Source organism: Triticum urartu, chromosome 5 (assembly GCF_003073215.2).
Source record: "Triticum urartu cultivar G1812 chromosome 5, Tu2.1, whole genome shotgun sequence".
Lineage (NCBI taxonomy): Eukaryota > Viridiplantae > Streptophyta > Magnoliopsida > Poales > Poaceae > Triticum > Triticum urartu.
The window spans coordinates 150,045,784-150,059,851 of NC_053026.1; positions in this window are offsets into that span (position 1 = coordinate 150,045,784).

Below are 14,068 nucleotides of genomic sequence, written 5' to 3' on the forward strand. Positions count from 1 at the left end.
AATTAAGCAGACTGTACATATCTCTGTTTTGATTCCCTCATATTAATTTGTTATCTTTGTTTATCTTCTCAATCTCATCGCAGACAGTTAGTAATAAGTATTCGACAGAGATCTTCTACATTATCTCCCAAAGGTTGGTTTGTTGAACTGTGTGCCCTGACGAGCACACAATTCACAAAAAAGACCGTATGGGCTGTCTATAATGATCGCACACAATTCTGATTACCGACCTGTTTATCGGGTATCACACACATCTTGTTACGCCGAATCATTTGTGTTCACCTTGATCATCGCAAACAATTGCTCTCTAAATTTGAATGATCTTTTAGTGTGAAGAAAATATGCTTTTATACGAACTTGTGATATGGAAGAAATAAAAGCACCAGACTGCATAATAAAGGTCCTTATCACAAGCGTCAATATAAAGTGACGTTCTTTTGCATTAAGATTTTGTGCATCCAACCATAAAAGTGCATGACAACCTTTGCTTCCCTCTGCGAAGGGCCTATCTTGTACTTTTATCTTCTATCCTTATACAAGAGTCATGGTGATCATCACCTTTACTTTTTACACTTTTTTCCTTTGGCAAGCACTATATGTTCGAGAGATCCAGATATATGTTTCCACTCGGATGTAGGTTATTATAAAGTATTATTTTTGACATTACCCTTGAGGTAAAAGGTTGGGAGGCGAAACTATAAGCCCCTATCTTTCTCTGTGTCCGATCGAAGCTTTGTACCCCTAAGTAGCGCGTGAGTGTTAGCAATTGTGAAAGATTAAATGATAGTTGAGTATGTGGACTTTTAAAAAGCTCTTTAATTGACTCTTCCCGATGTTACGATAAATTTCAATTGCTTCAATGATGGAGATCATAGTTGTATGTTTTCAATGAAGTTTCCGATTCATAATCTATCTTGTGAATGAGTTGTTACTTTAGCATAACAAATTATATGGCATTATATGTTGTTGTTCTAAAGATGATCATGATGCCCTCATGTCCGTATTTTATTTTATCGACACCTCTATCTCTAAACATGTGGACATATTTTTCGATATTGGGTTTCGCTTGAGGACAAGCGAGGTCTAAGCTTGGGGGAGTTGATATGTCCATTTTGCATCATGCTTTTATGTTGATATTTATAGCATTATGGACTGTTATTACACATTATATCACAATACTTATGCCTTTTATCTCTTATTTTATAAGGTTTACATGAAGAGCGAGAATGCCGGCAGTTGGAATTCTAGACTAGAAAAGGAGCAAATATTATAGACTTATTCTGCGCAACTCCAAAAGTCTTGAAACTCCATGGAGAATTTTTTTGGAATATATAAAAAATATTGGGCGAAGAAAGTACCAGAGGGGGGCCACGAGCCAGCCACAAGGGTGGAGGGTGCGCCCCGGGTCCTTGTGGGCCCCCTGGCAGGTCTCCCGTGCCTATCTTTGGCTATATGGTGTGTTTTGGCCTGGAAAAAATAAGAAGGAAACATTTGGGACGAAGCACCGCCGTCTCGAGGCGGAACCTGGGCAGAACTAATCTAGGGCTCCGGCGGAGCTGTTCTGTCAAGGAAACATCCCTCCGGGAGGGGGAAATCGAAGCCATCGTCATCACCAGCGATCCTCTCATCGAGAGGGGGTCAAGCTCCATCAACATATTCACCAGCATCATCTCCTCTCAAACCCTAGTCCATCTTTTTTATTCGACATTGGTACCAAAACCTCAGATTAGTACCTGTGGGTTGCTAGTAGTGTTGATTACTCCTTGTAGTTGATGCTAGTTGGTTTATCTGGTGGAAGATTATATTTTCTGATCCTTAATGATAATTAATACTCCTCTGATCTTTATCATAAATATGTTTTGTGAGTAGTTATGTTTGTTCCTGAGGACATGGGAGAAGTATTGTTATAAGTAGTCATGTGAATTTGGTATTCGTTCGATATTTTGATGAGATGTATGTTGTCTCTCCTCTAGTGGTGTTATATGAACGTCGACTACATGACACTTCACCATTATTTGGGCCAAGGGGAAGCCATTGGGAAGTAATAAGTAGATGATGGGTTGCTAGAGTGACAGAAGCTTAAACCCTAGTTTATGCATTGCTTCGTAAGGGGCTGATTTGGATCCATATGTTTCATGCTATGGTTGGGTTTACCTTAATTCTTCTTTCGTAGTTGCGGATGCTTGCAAGAGGGGTTAATCATAAGTGGGAGGCTTGTCCATGGAAGGGCGGCACCCAAGCACCATTCCACCCACATATCAAATTATCAAAGTAACGAATGCAAATCATATGAGCATGATGAAAACTAGCTTGACAGTAATTCCCGTGTGACCTCAGCAGCGCTTTGCATTATATAAGAGTTCATCCAGGCTTGTCCTTTTCTACAAACAGGATTGGGCCACCTTGCTGCACCTTAGTTACTTTATTTACTTGTTAACCGTTACGATTTATACTATCACAAAACTATCTGTTACCGATAATTTTAGTGCTCACAGAGAATACCTTGCTGAAAACCACTTGTCATTTCCTTCTGCTCCTTGTTGGGTTCGACACTCTTACTTATCGAAAGGACTATGATAGATCCCCTATACTTGTGGGTCATCACCCGCCAGCTTTTGCATCTCCTTGAGGGTTTGTGGCGGGCTCATTCCTTCTATGGCCTTGAATCTCTCTGGGTTGGCCTCGATCCCTCTGTGTGACACCAGGAAGCCCAGCAGCTTGACAGACGGGACGCTAAACACACACTTTTCCGGGTTAAGCCATAGGTTCGCCTTGCACGGGCTAGCAAATGTCTCCTCTAGATCTTCGACAAGGGTTCTCGCCTCCCAAGACTTCACCACTATGTCATGTACGCCTTGGTGTTCCTCCCAAGTTGCTGACCTAAAGCGATGTGCATCATCCACTGGAAGGTCACTCCAGCATTGCGCAGCCCAAAGGGCATGCAGGTGTAGAAGTACACCCTGCATGGGGTCAAGAAGGCGGTCTTCTCAACATCCTGCACCGCCATCATGATATGGTGGTAGCCTGAGAAGGCGTCCAAGAAGCACAGTAGATCGCACTCGGCAGAGGAGTCGACGATCTGGTCGATGTGCGGGAGAGGGAAAGAGTCCTGCGAGCAAGCCTTGTTGAGGTTGGTAAAATGGACGAACATGCGCTCCTTCCTGCCCTTCTATGGGACAATAACCGCGTTTCCCATCCAATCTGGAAGCCCCACCTCCTGAATGACGCCGCCTTCCTGCAGCTTGCAGGTCTCTTAGACGATGAACGACTGCTTCTTCGGGGCTTGCCACCACGCCTTTTGTTTTACTAGGCACGCATTGGGGCATACCATCAGGTGGTGCTCGATTACCCCATGCGGAACCCCGACTAGGTCCACCGCTTGCCATGTGAACACGTCCTTGTTCACATGCCAGAAGCTGACTAGCGCCTCTTCCTGGTCTGTAGGGAGACTAGCGCCTATGGTGAATGTGAGGCCCGATCCCCCATCCTCGTCGACCGGCACCTGCTTCGTCTCGGCCTGATCTTGAGAGAACAACTGCTTCTTCTTTGCTGGCGCAGTGCTCGGGCCCTCCGGAACGCCCCCGGCGCTCGGCCGCGCGGCCATCGCACTCCTGAAGACGTGTTTGAGGGCCGCGAGCACGTACTTTGTATATCCCACCACGGTGAGGACACAGCTACTTCCTGACATCTTCATGAGGTTTTAGGTAGGATGAGTGGCCACAATGAACTTGGCCAAGGCTGGATATCCGAGAATGGTGTTGTACGGAAGGCCGATGCGGGCGATGTCGAAGTCGATGAACTCAGTGCGATAGTTGTTGCGCATGCCGAAGGTGACAGTGAGGCAGATCTGCCCCTGAGGGCAAGTGGAGCCATCAACGACCCAGAGAAAGGCTTGGTCGGGAGGAGTCGACTGTAAGGCACATGTAGCAGGCCGAACGCCACCACAGAGAGGACATTAAGTCTAGTGTCGCCGTCGATGAGAGTCGTGGTGACCGCTACGTTGCAGATGGTGTGTGTGCAAAGCATGGGGAGCGCGCCAGTGCTGACCGTGGTCTCAGGGTGGTCCCTTGAGTCGAAGGTGAGGTCGGCCTTGGGTGCCACCCAGCCCGGAGGGGCTCGCCGCCGCGCATGGGCGGTGCCCACCTGGCGGAAGAACTGCTTGACGTGGTGGTCTGATGCTGGCGCTTGCGATCCGCCAAGGATGGCCGCGACGGCGTGGGGTGCCAGTGCCACGAAGCGCGCGATGAAGAGGCCGCGCAGCTCTTCCCAGGAGGCCACCGAGGACTCCGGCAAGCCAAGGAGCCAGGCACGTGGCCCGCCTATAATGTCCATGGAGAGCCAATTCGCCGTGACCTTGTCGTCGCCGCTGGCTGCCTAGACCACCTGCTCATATGCTGGGAGGAACGCTGCCGGATCCACCGTGGCATCATATCAAGGTGCCAGCTCCGGCCTGAACTTCGGCGGCCATTGCACTTGCCGCAAGGAGGGAGAGAATGCCCGGTGGCCTGCAGCGCTTTTGAACGTGCCCGTCGGCCCGGCCGGTGGAGCGAGCCCGCCATCGGTTCCGAATGGCGAGGGCGCGGTACAGCGGATGAGGAGGTGAATCTTCGGTGCCCCCTACCTAGAACGCCAAATGTCGGATTCAGGGCTCCGCAGACCCAAGAAAGATTTGAACTCTAGGGTGCATGCGAAGAACTGAATCTCCCCACCATACCAACTCAGAGCTCCCACAACCTAGCTCAATGAATAGGAAGGAAAGAGACACGGCAGTTTTCCCAGTTTCGGGCCACCTTGCGGTATAAGACCCTACTCCTTTTTGTGGTGGATTAGCCTCGCGGTGGGCTTAGGATGAACTAATACAGATGAAGAACAGATCTCCTGTGTTGGTGTGAGCTAGTGAGGGTTCAGATGGATCCGCCCCTTCTGTGGTGGTGGCTAATCTATATTTATAGTGGCATTGGTCCTCTTCCCCCATAATGAAGACGGGAAGGGATCCCACCACGACCAAGTTTCAAGGAAGACAAATAGTACATCTTATCCTGACAAAAGGTGGTCTTCAACTGCAAAGCTTCTGATCGTGATGTCATGGTGGGCTCGGTGATGCCCTCCGTCCTGCCATCCTCGCAGTCTCAGTCTTGTAGCACAAAAATGGAAACCTTTGGCTAATTCCTTGAGACTCCGCGCCTGCGCTTGTCTCTTTAGCACCATAGAGGCAACCTGTTGTACTACACCCGCCTGGCCATGGTCATTGTGGCTTACGTCATCCGGACGTCATGAGATGGGTGCTTGCATAGGAATCTCCTCTCCTGAGGAGCCATCCTAGGGAGGCTGCTCCCTCTGGAGGTCTTGGCGTCATCCACATCGCGAGGGTCTTGTGTTGTCGATGATGAAGCTGGGCCGTACCAGGCCGTTGACGGAGCCACACCGTGGGCCGCAGGCAGGCAAGTCTAGGTACCCTAGTTCCCAGAACACCGACAGCAGTGTCAGCCTCCCCATATGATTCTCAATAAACAACAATGCTAGATGAAGATAGTCAACGTAGCTTTGTAGTTGATGACCGCATTTCCCCTACACCACCATCACAGGTGCTTGCTCTAACTTGGCAGCGTGATATTTGGTTGCATGTTGCATATAGTGTCTAGATTGTAATTCTTCCAATCTGGTTAAATTGCATGTGCTATCCTGCTTAGTTTATACATAGAAAAAAAATTCCTATGCGTTGCAATGGGAGAAAAAATATCTAAAAGAACACAACATGCAAGGCACGAAAATTAGGCTTGAAGGCATACATATTCTTATGTGAAACGTGTACCAAATCCTCATGCACATTATACGACATTGTTGACTTATTTTTTGTCGTTAAATCATATTTCTTCTTCTTCTTTCATCTTCCCAACTCACAAATTACATAGTTTACTTGGTGGACGGTAAATTCATTGAAATGTTTGTATTTTTTCTGGCCCTTGATTGATCATATGGTCAATTGCAGGAAGTAATGCCTCTGTGGCCAATAGATCATCTGCCCATTTCTCTTGTTCTGATGCAGATCGGGGACATAGCTATCAGGAAAGGGTATTCACAAAAAAATCTATCTGAAAAGGGTGAAGGGTAGGGGCAGAAGGCAGAAGGTAGAAGGCAGCTGCCAAGAAATATGTCAGATGTTGGACGATGTCAAAAAAATGTGAGATGTTTGAGGGTTAATTGCAAATGGTTGACAAGATAGTTTGATGAACAGACTTCTAGTACAATACAATAGTAGAACTTGAGAAAAATTCTTACTCCCGTTCTTGGGACTAAGGAGTGGTCAGTACATCTCAAGTGCCCCCAACTTCATTTTGTGTGACGGCTGCCATTATGTACCGAGGTAAGTAACAGGAAATAAGTTCTTCTATCTAAAGCCAGAATGTTTTGCTATAAAAAAAGTATACTGCCTCTGTTGCAACATGCAAAGACACATGAGGATGTGATCAACTTGTATCAACTCCTCCAAGTCAGTTGTTTCCTTATGTGACATTAATTCAGGAGCTGTCACATCAGATTATGTTTACTCTGTAAACAACAAAAACAGAAGTTCCAGTTATGCTATTAGTTATGTTTTGCAGATTGATGTAAATAAAAAAGGTAATATAAACAGAAACAACAGAAATTGTGAAGTACAACAATAGCAAGCCACCAATTTTCTGAAAGTAATCTTGCACGACCAATGATAACTATCCTTATTATCAGATTATTAGAATGTCGAGGTATGGAGTAGTTTAACCACCAAACTGTACTATAGTGCTAAGTTTTATTATGTTCCAAAGAGCGTGTCAAATCACATGGACTCAAGCTTAATGTGGTAACTTCCAATAGACAAACAAAACAAATATCTTTGAACAGTTAAGTAAGCATATAAATTCCAATATCATACAAAGAGAAGTAAATATAAGAAAACATGTCAGCAAAAAATCCGAGGAACTATATTCACATTCATGCTTGAATCTTTAATCTCAGAAAAACCATAAAATTGCCTACATGTAATTTTGTACTTGCAGAGCGATAATTTTGCAAAATTTGACCTACACCTACATATCAAATCTTGTTAGCAATCCTAATGAACATCTACCACACACTGAGTAGAGCTCACATCACTTGGCAAACCATCCTGTTGGGTCGCAGGATTTCTGACATTAGTATGTTTTGGAGAATATCATTGCCATTTAATGAAGGATAGAATCTAAAGCTTGAATGAAGAACATAGCATAAATGAACTTTACTGAATAAATAGATCAACAACTCGTTTGCTAGTAACTACCCAGATTTTGATATTAACAAAATCTAAACCCCAAGACCAGTGATACTGACAGCAGAGTACGAAATCTTTAGGGAGAAAGGTAAATTGGCTATTTGAAATGTCGTTGCGGAGGTGATGTTTCCGTTCCCCTGCTCCAGTATCTCCAGATCCACGCATCCCAGAACAGAAGCTGCTGCTGGCCGTCCCGCCTTCCAGCCTCCCCTCCTGAACAACATAAAGTCAAATAAAGTAACTCAATCACTAAAATTTATTTCTCATACATGAGTATCAAAGGTGTCATGAATGAAGTTGTTGAGAATGATAACGATGTATTACCCTATAACACCCACAATGCGGCTATATCTCCCACGTGTTGGGGCACGACTTAGAGGCATAGCCGCATGGTAGGCCTGTCGCAAGAGGGGTAATCTATACACATCCCATGTACTGAATAAGATGGCTTACACTCGCCACTTCACACAAATACAAGTTAAACATACATCATCTAGAATACAATCAAGGTCCAACTACGGAACCAAAATAAAAGAAGACAACCCCAAATGCTAGATCCCCGATCATCCCAACTGGGCACCACTACTGATCAACAGGAAACAAAACAAAACAACGAACAAGATCTTCATGGAGCTCCCACTTGACCTGGGTTGCATCACATGTACTGGTATCAACGGCACCTACAACTGTTTCAAAGTATCTGCGAGTCACGAGGACTTAGCAATCTCACACCCGCGAGATCAAGACGATTTAAGCTTATGGGTATGGAAGGGTAGTGAGGTGGAGCTGCAGCAAGCACTAAGCATATATGGTGGCTAACTTACGCAAATAAGATCGAGAAGAGAAGCAACGCAACGGTCGTGAAGCAACAAGTGATCAAGAAGTGATCCTGAAACTACTAACATTCAAACATAACACAAGGAACCGTGTTCACTTTCCGGACTCCGCCGAGAAGAGACCATCATGGCTACACACGCGGTTGATGCATTTTAATTAAGCTAAGTGTCAAATTCTCTACAACCGGACATTAATAAATTCCCACCTTCCCATAACCGTAGGCACGACTTTCGAAAGTTCAAAACCCTGCAGGGGTGTCCCAACTTAGCCCGTCACAAGTTCTCACGGTCAACGCAGGATATTCCTTCTCCCGGGAAGACCATATCAGTCTCGGAATCCCGGTTACAAGACATTTAGACAATGGTAAAACAAGACCAACAAAGCCGCCCGATGTGCCGACGTCCCGATAGGAGCTGCACATATCTCGTTCTCAGGGCACACCTGATTGTCCAAACTTCTGGTAGGCCAGCCCAGAGTTGCTCCTGGTGGACACCAGCGGCTGACAGGTTCAGACCAACACCTAGACAAGCACTGGCCCGGGAGAGTGAATCCCAAGGGAAAAGTTTAGGTGGTGGTGAGGAAAATGGTAAAACCAAGGTTGGGCCTTGCTGGAGGAGTTTTATTCAAAGCAAACTGTCAAGGGGTCCCCATAACACCCAACCATGTAAGGAACGCAAAATCAAGGAACATAACACCGGTATGACAGAAACTAGGGCGACAAGAGTGGAACAAAACACCATGCATAAGGTTGAGCCTTCCACCCTTTGCCAAGTATATAGATGCATCAAAGTAAATAATATATATTGTGATATCCTAACAATATCCATGTTCCAACATGGAACAAACTTCATCTTCACCTGCAACTAGCAACGCTATAAGAGGGGCTGAGCAAAAGCGGTAACATAGCCAAATAACAGTTTGCTAGGAAAGGTGGGTTAGAGGATGACATGGCGAAATGGGAGGCATGGTATACTAAGTGGTAGGTATCGCGGCATAGCAATAGAGCGAGCAACTAGCAAGCAAAGATAGAAGTGATTTCGAGGGTATGGTTGCTACCTCTTGAGCACTGCGTTGGATTTCCCCGAAGAGGAAGGAATGATGCAGCAAAGTAGCGTGAGTATTTCCCTCAGTTTTTGAGAACCAAGGTATCAATCCAGTAGGAGGCTACACTCGAGTCCCTCGTACCTACACAAAAACAATAGCTCAACGCAACGAACGCGCTTAGGGGTTGTCAATCCCTACACAGTCACTTACGAAAGTGAGATCTGATAGAGATGATAAATAATTTTTTGGTATTATTGGTATAGAGATGCAAAGTAAATAAAGTAAAAGCAAAGTAAAAGCAAAGCAATAATAAAGTGATGGAGATTGATATGATGAGAAAGAGACCCGGGGGCCATAGCTTTCACTAGTGGCTTCTCTCAAGAGCATATGTATTGTACGGTGGGTGAACAAATTACCGTTGAGCAATTGACAGAATTGGGCATAGTTATGAGAATATCTAGGTATGATCATGTTTATAGGCATCACGTCCGAGACAAGTAGACCGAAACGATTCTGCATCTACTACTATTACTCCACTCATCGACCGCTATCGAGCATGCATCTAGAGTATTAAGTTAAAAACAGAGTAAGGCCTTAAGCAAGATGACATGATGTAGAGGGATAGTTTCATGCAATATGATAAAAACCCCATCTTGTTATCCTCGATGGCAAAGATACAATACGTACCTTGCTGCCCCTTCTGTCACTGGGAAAGGACACGCAAGATAGAACCCAAAGCTAAGCACTTCTCCCATGGCAAGAACAACCAATCTAGTAGGCCAAACGAAACTAATAATTCGAAGAGACTTGCAAAGATAACCAATTATACATAAAAGAATTCAGAGAAGATTCAAATATTATTCATAGATAGACTGGATCATAAACCCACAATTCATCAGTCTCAACAAATACACCGCAAAAAGAATATTACATCGAATAGATCTCCACAAGAGAGGGGGAGAACATTGTATTGATATCCAAAAAGAGAGAAGAAGCCATCTAGCTACTAACTATGGACCCATAGGTCTGAAGTAAACTACTCACAATTCATTGGAGGGGCATGGATGATGATGTAGAAGCCCTCCGTGATCGATGCCCCTTCCGGCGGAGCTCCAGAATAGGCCCCAAGATGGGATCTCGTGAATACAGAAAGCTGCGGCGGTGGAATTAGGTTTTTGGCTCTGTCCCCGATCGTTTGGTTGTACGTGGATATATATAGGTGGAGCTTGGAGGGGCCCATGAGGCAGGGGCGCGCCCAAGGGGGGGCGCGCCCCCTACCCTCGTGAGCACCTCGTGGCTTTCTTGACGGAGGGTCCAAGTCTCCTGGATCTTATCTGATGAGAAAATCACGTTTCTGAAGGTTTCATTCCGTTTGGACTCCGTTTGTTTTTCCTTTTCTTTGAAACCCTAAAACAGGCAAAAAAGAACAATTCTGGGCTGGGCCTCCGGTTAATAGGTTAGTCCCAAAAATAATATAAAAGTGGAAAATAAAGCCCAATAATGTGCATGTTCGGTTTAATGAGGCATGGAATGGCAAAATGCACAAGCAAAACTACAAGTTAAGTGGAGCTCAATATGCAACGAGTTGCATATTGATGGAACACCACATCAATTATTTAGTTCTCTCTCGTTTATGTACCCAACAATATTAAATGTTGATTAACATGGCAAGAGGTGAAGCATAATTAAACTAACTATCTAGTCAAGTTTAAATGAGGTCGGATCAACAAGCAACAAGTCCGGAAAATCCTCATGTGCATACTTTAGGTTTGGTACTATTCTGCCCTAAAACATATTTTAGAGTTGTTAAACATGCAAGAAAATTTCACCATGTTAAACTAGGCATTTTTCTACCCCATTTACATATAACGTTTATTAAAATCGGAGCTACGATTATTTAGTTATGAAATAAATCATTTTAACATGGAAATATGGGAATATTAAAGCAAACAACAATTTAAACATTTCAAACATGCATGAAAGTTGGAGATTATGAAACTAGACAAAATTCTAAGCATGTTTCATATATAAAACATTTCAATCTGATGCATGGTTGTGGAATTATTAAATGCATGATCAACAATGGTTTTTCTGTAAAAACTGCAGTCTCTGGAAATTAGAGAAATCACTGAAAGGGAAAAACCAGAAGAGCACCGAAACTGGCTGGCAGCCCAGCAAAGAGGAGGGGCTGGTGCTCACCTAGCTGGGCCAAGCCCGGTTTGGTGGGAGGAGACCGGGCAGGCCGGTTGCTGGGCCTTGGAGCAGCTAGGTCGGTCCAATGGTGCTAGCGATGTAGGGGAGTTGAGGAGCTTGTCTTCCTCGTCCCTGGCGCAGGCACAGGAGCAGGAGACAGGGACGGCGGCACCCGAAGTCAACGGCAGGGCAGCGGCGACTCCGGCAGGTGAGGGCGGCGGGGAGGACCGGAGAGGAACGGATCCGGGTGGATATGGCCTGAGAGTTCCGTTCCAGGCGACGACGAGGTTCACCGGCGACAGACGGGGCAACACAGGTGCCAGGGGGCGAGGCGCGGGCGTCGGGAGGCTCGGGTGATGGCGTTCGACGAGGCCGACGAAGCGGTGAACTTGCACGGCGATGGACGGGTCGAACTCGACGGAAAACGGCGCTCCGGCGAGGTCCGCGAGGCGTGCTGCTGACAGCGGAGTCCTGATCCCGAACGAGAACGAGGCGAGAGGTGCATGGGGTGCGGGGCGAGCGCTCCTGCGCTGCGGGCGGCGGCACGGTTCCGGCCCGGTGGGCCTACGGCGCCGGTGGAGGTTTAATGGCGACATGGCAAGCAAGGAGAGGTGGAGGGCGAGCCTGGCGGCGGCGCTGGCGTGCGGGGAGGCGACAAGTGGCAGCGGAGCAGCAGTTGGGCATGGATTCCGAGGTGGCGGCGCCAGATCCGAGGAAGGAGGGCTAGGGGGTTAGGGTTTAGACTAGGAATGCCCAAATTTGGAAGCGAGGGGTGCTTAAATAGGGTAGGGGGTCTAGGGTTAGGGGAACTAGTCTGTTTTCGGACCATTTGATCTCGATCGGATGGTTCGAAACACGAGGAGGGGTTTGGTGAGTTGTGCGGAGAGGGGGTTGGGCTGAGAAGAAAGAGACGGAAAAGCAGCCCGGCAAGGTTTCCGGAGACTGAAAACGTCCGACGATAGACCGACTATACTGCTGCTATAACTTTAACTGTTGGGCTATCAAACAAGCTCCGAATGCGATGAAACTTGGCAGGCGGCCTACCTACAACATAACAAGATCACACACCAACTTTCAACCCATTCTGAGAACATTTTTCAGACACTTATAAAATAATATTTCAGACATGCGGCAGGCACGTGCTAGTGTGTCTAGGCTCAGAACGGACAACGGAAAGAACTGGGGAAAACCGAACGGATGCAAGTTTTGAAAAACATGATGATGCAATGCACATGATGACATGGCAAAATGCAACACACAAGCAAATAACAAGGCAACGTCGGTGAAAAACTGGGAGACACCTAGCGCAACGGTCTCGGGGCGTGTAGCGACCAGACCTCAAACAGTCTGATCTCTGTGCTCCGGTGTCATCCCTGGATCAGTAATGCTGGCACCACACAGTACTCGGAGGATTTATAGCAGAGTAGCAATCACACACTTCTTACATCGAGTGTCTCAAAAGAGAACTTATTACAATAAATATGGCTTAAGGCCATCTAATAACGATAACAGCGGAAGGCTTGGAAGATAAGTGAATCCATCAACTCCAACGGCATCACTGAGTATAGAACCACGACCTAAAAACTCCTTAATCGTCGTCTAAAAAGTCTGCAACATTAACGTTGCAGCCCGAAAATGGGTCAGCACATGGAATATGCTGGCAAGGTAACACATAGAGAGTAAAGAAATGCAACAGCTATACTATATGCATATTGGGCTGGTGGAAAGCTCTATCGTTACAGTTTTTGTGTAAAGCCAATTTTTCCCTACTTCAAAGGAATAAATTTAATTACTATCATGGTGGTTGTTAAACATTGAGAATGGTTGACAGCATTCTCAATCCCAATTAAAGTAACATCATTAAACCCAACAAAATTAACTTTAGAGTAACATGTTGAGATTCACATGAAAATCCAAGTACTAGATACTCAAGATTGTCCATAACCGGGGACTCGGCTAACCATGATTAGTTTATTACACTCTGCAGAGGTTTGCGCACTTTTCCCCACAAGACTCGATCGCCTTCGTTTGGTTTCTCGCACTACAGGGTGTTTGAGAAGACGGATGACCGAGACATAGTCTTTCAGAAGCGCTAGCACCTTACGATCGGGTAGACCGTACGACCTACATCCCCTACATCTGCTAGTCTACCACTGTAAGAGTTCGCACAACTTAGTCAACTATGCCAGAGCCCATAATGGCTTGTGGCTGCACACGGAAGCTTCTAGTATGAATAATCTCATGATCCCTTTGAGCCTGGGTGGCGGTCCAAAAGAAAAACAGGCAAGTCCTGGAAACCCCAGGTACCTCAATCCACCCAGATGTGTGTTTAAGTTGCCACCTTAGATAAACCATTAATTATCAATCTCACATCTATCATGGATTTCACTCACCCAATCCACGTCTACTAGCATAGGATGGCATTATAAGCAAACGTAGAAGTAACTCCCAAAGGTTTGATAATAAACAGGTAATAGGTACTACCTCATCTACTTCCCATCCCACAATTTAATTAGCACAATTTAATTAGATCCTAATCATGCAATGTGTGAGGATTGATCTAATGCAATAAAACTGGGTTGTAGAAAAGGTATGATCAAAGTGTTACTTGCCTTGCTGATGATCCGCGAAACCTAGAGATTCAAGTAACAGGCGGCGCACTCCGGGTATTCTATCGCAGACAAACAAACAAGCATACAATAAGTACTC